Below are 4368 nucleotides of genomic sequence, written 5' to 3' on the forward strand. Positions count from 1 at the left end.
AGCATGATGTCTTGGGGGACAGTGAGATGATTGAGTCAGTCCCTGGGGACTTAATTACAAGAATATGCCAGAGAATTGAAGGGACAGTTTCAGAGGCTTCCTTTTGACTGTTCTTTCCATAATTGTCCTGTGTTCTTGCATCAAAAAGCCCCTGGTGGAAATTTTCCAGCTCCCGATTGTGTGTATTCCAATTATGTAGTCAGGAACTGGGGGAAAAGCCAAGGAGGACCCAGAGGGAGACGGACACAGCCTAGGTCTCCGACCAGTGGGCTGCAACGGCAGGCTACGTCCCCATGGGAAAGAAGAATGAAGGTGTAAAGTATACACCATGGGCTGCCTGGGTGGCTCAGTCGGTTGAATTTCTGACTCTTAATTTCAGCTCAGGGCACGATCTCAAGGTTTGTGAGATGGAGTCTCAAGTCGGGCTCTGTGCTAACAGTGCAGATGGAGCCTGCTTGGGATTCACTCTCTCACTCTCTCTGCCCCTCCCCTGCTTGCATGCACACACACTCCCTCTCTCAAACTAAATAAATAAACTTTTTTTTTTTTTTTAACGTATACACTAGTGTCAAGTATACCTGGCCTCATCTTCACTTGAGGGCCCTGAGCCTGTGGACTGACTGGGTCTGGGGATTCTGTGAGTTTCACTGTGGTGACTCAGTGCAGACTGACATTCACCAGACCTGGAGTCTTTGTGGCTGGGGTTATACAGACCATGGTGGCCCATAGGTGGCCTATTGACAGGACATCATGACTGATTGCAACCACCAAGATCCTTGGGGAGAAACCATTCTGGTTCCACCCCCCAGTCCTGCTGCCCGTCATGATACCCATCCTGTTCTATGAGATTTAGTGCCACCACTTGGCCTCTGCTGCTCCAGGATCCCATCATTCCCACTGAGAGTGCAAGCCTGTTTCCATGGCAACACCTCTCACTTCCTTTCCCAGACTAGTTTTCCAGAACCTTCACCAAATATGTCTAGGTGTTTTGGTAAAAGGAAGGTCCCTTGAGCTCTCTTAGGGGGTGTAGTTAAGGGCTGAGCCAGTAGGTTGCACATGACAAGTTCATCCCAACATTCTACCCACCCGAGTCTTGGGATGGGGGATGGGAGACAATGAGGGATGTGACGAGCTTGGCATCCTGTTGCCTAGGAACTACCAGGTGATTTCATCACAGGATCCCCAGGAAAGGCAGGATCGGCCTCATCGGACAGGGGAGGGGGGCTGCTTCTGTTGCCAAGGGCAGGTCCATGGGCTTTCTGGGTTCACAAGACACAGATTCATTAAACAAATCTACTTACTGAGCATCTTCTAGGAGCTGGATATATAGCAGGGAACGAAGCAGACAAAATTTTCCTGGCTTCATAAGGCTAACATGCTAGTGAAGAGAGACAATAAACAAGGTTCACTTAAGGCAGAGGGGAGAGCAGGTGCAGAAGACCCGAGGAGGGGGAGGGTGCCTGGAGTAGTCCCGAATGGTCAAGAGGCAGTGAGCCAGGAGCGGGGTGAGTAAGGGCAGAAGGGGATGAAGCTGGACGCAGGAAGAGACTGGGCAGCTGCCTCACAGACACTTTTAGATGCTGCATTGGTTTCCTCCCGCTGCCTAACAAAGGACCCCATGCTGGGCAGCTTTAAACAACAGAAACTCCTTCTCTTACAGTTCTGAAGGCCGGAAGTCTGAAATCACTCCAGTCTCTGCCTCCATCTTCACATGGTCTTCTCTTTTGCCTGTGTCTTTTCCCTTCTAAGGACACTTGTCATTGGATGTGGGGTCAACCTGGTAATCACGGTGATCTCATCTTAAGATCCTTAACTTAGGGGCGCCTGGGTGGCTCAGTCGGTTAAGCATCCGACTTCAGCCCAGGTCATGATCTCACGGTTCGTGGGTTCGAGCCCCGCGTTGGGCTCTGTGCTGACAGCTAGCTCAGAGCCTGGAGCCTGTTTCTGATTCTGTATCACCCTCTCTCTCTGACCCTCCCCTGTTCATGCTATCTCTCTCTCTCTCTCTCTCAGAAATAAATTAAAAAAGAGATCCTTAACTTAATTACATCTACAAAGATACTTTTTTCAAATAAGGTCACATTCACAGGGCCCAGGGGTCAGAACATGCCTTTTGTGGGGGGGCCATCTCATCACACTTCAGTTGGGAAGTCATTGAGGGGTTTGAGCAGAGGAGGGGCATGCCCCGAAATCCAGTTTAATGGCTCTTGCCAGCTGCCATATTGAGAAGACAGTATAGCTGCGGACAGTAGAAGCAGAGGGCCCGGCAGGAGGCCACTGGAAAAATACAGGAGAGCCATACTGATGGCCTGGACTGGTGACACCGTGAAGATGGTAAAAAACCATCAGATTCTGAATCTCTTCTGGAAGCAAAGCTGAGAGGCTCTGCTAACAGATTGGATGAAGAATGCTGGAGAAAGATGAAGACCACACTTACTCAGAGAAATATTTACCCGTGAAGCACTATAGTATAGAGGGAGAAGTAATGAACTACTCATGGATTGGTTGATACTTGGGACTTTGGTTATCTATAAAAAGTCAATTTAGATCACTATTACTGGGGCATACACCTAAATAAATTCTACATAGAATTAAACATTAGGTGAGGAAAAACAAATCTACTTTAAAAAAAAAATGTTTTATTTATTCCTGAGAAAGAGAGACAGTGTGAGCAGGGGAGGGTCAGAGAGAGAGGGAGACACAGAATCTGAAACAGGCTCCAGGCTCTGAGCTAGCTGTCAACACAGAGCCTGACGCGGGGCTCGAACCCACGAACCGTGAGATCATGACCTGAGCTGAAGTGGGATGCTTAACAGACTGAGCCACCCAGGCGCCCCAAAACAAATCAACTTTTTAAGCCACAGTAAAACACAAGTGAAAAAATTTCTTTTTTTTAATAGCTTTTTTTTTTTAATGTTTTATTTATTTCTAGGAGACAGAGAGAGAGACAGCGTGAGCAGGGGAGGGTCAGAGAGAGAGGGAGTCACAGACTGAAACAGGCTCCAGGCTCTGAGCTGGCAGTCAGCACAGAGCCCGACGCGGGGCTCGAACCCACGAACCGCAAGATCATGACCTAAGTGAAAATCGGACGCTTAACCGACTAAGCCACCCAGGCGCCCCACAAGTGAAAAAATTTCTAATTAAAAAATTTTCAAACATTTATTCATTTTTGAGACACAAAGAGAGACAGAGTGCAAGTGGGGGTGGGGCAGAGAGAGAGAGAATCACAGAAACTGAGGCAGAATCCAGGCTTTGAGCTGTCAGCACAGAGCTCCACGTGGGGCTGGAACTCAAGAGCTGTGAGATCAAGACCCGAGCCGAAGTCGACGCTTAACCGACTGAGCCTCCCAGGCGCCCCAAACATTTCTAATTTTTGTACGGCAGAGGAAAATTGGAAGCAAAGCAGCAAGTCGTTTGAAAAGATAACGGCAAAGGATTTCATTTACCGTAGCAATAAACAATTAAATGAATTGTAACCAGTGAAGTCCACAGAGGTTAGATTAAGAACCCCTGCTTGAGCAGCGCCTGGGTGGCTCAGTCCTTTAAGCCGCGGACTCTTGATATCAGCTCAGATCCTGATCTTACGTGCGTGAGTTCTCCACTGTTAGTGCAGAGCCTGGTTGGGGTTGGGGATTCTCTCTCTCTCTCTGCCTCTGTCTCTGCCTGTCCCCTGCTCGCTCTCTCTGAAAATAAGTAAACTTTTTAAAAAGTCTTAAAAAAAAAAACCCTGCTTAATAGATAGAAGCGTGAGATGAACACCAAAGACAGAAGGGAAGAGAGTTTGCACCAGGATTTGGTATTTCCTGGCTGTCAGATACTGCAGCCATTAAGGGATCTGTGACTACAGAGAGTCCTTGACATGGAGCCCCCCTTCGTGCACTTCAAATCGAGGTGTGCTTACGTGTAAAACACACACGGAAAAGACAGTGCCAAAAAAATGTAAACTACCCCATTCATAATGTTGTGTATCGCTTATATGTTGAAATGAAGGTATTTCGGATCACCGGGTTAAACAAAATTCGTTATTAAAATCAATTTCACCTTTTTCCTTTTCCTTTTTTTTTTGTCATGTGTCTGTTGGAGAATTTAAAAGTCCACAAGCAGCTCGCACAGTATTCCTATTGGCCAGCGGCGCTCTAGCTGGATGGGAATTGCAAACAGCAAAGAACTTTCAGCCTCTCTGTGCCTCAACGTCCTCACTTTCAATCGGGACTGATCCGATACCCAACCTTCAAGGGTCGGCGGGAGGACGCAATTAGCTGCTGTTAACAGAGTGCTCGCGGGACGCCCAAGTGCCTAAGCCCGCGTTAAACCCAGCGAAGGCCTGCGATCTCGGCCCGGGACCGCGCCCACAGGTTACGGGCCGCC

The sequence above is a fragment of the Crocuta crocuta genome, unplaced genomic scaffold (genome assembly GCF_008692635.1).
Source record: "Crocuta crocuta isolate KB4526 unplaced genomic scaffold, BGI_CrCroc_1.0 scaffold1015, whole genome shotgun sequence".
Taxonomy (NCBI): domain Eukaryota; kingdom Metazoa; phylum Chordata; class Mammalia; order Carnivora; family Hyaenidae; genus Crocuta; species Crocuta crocuta.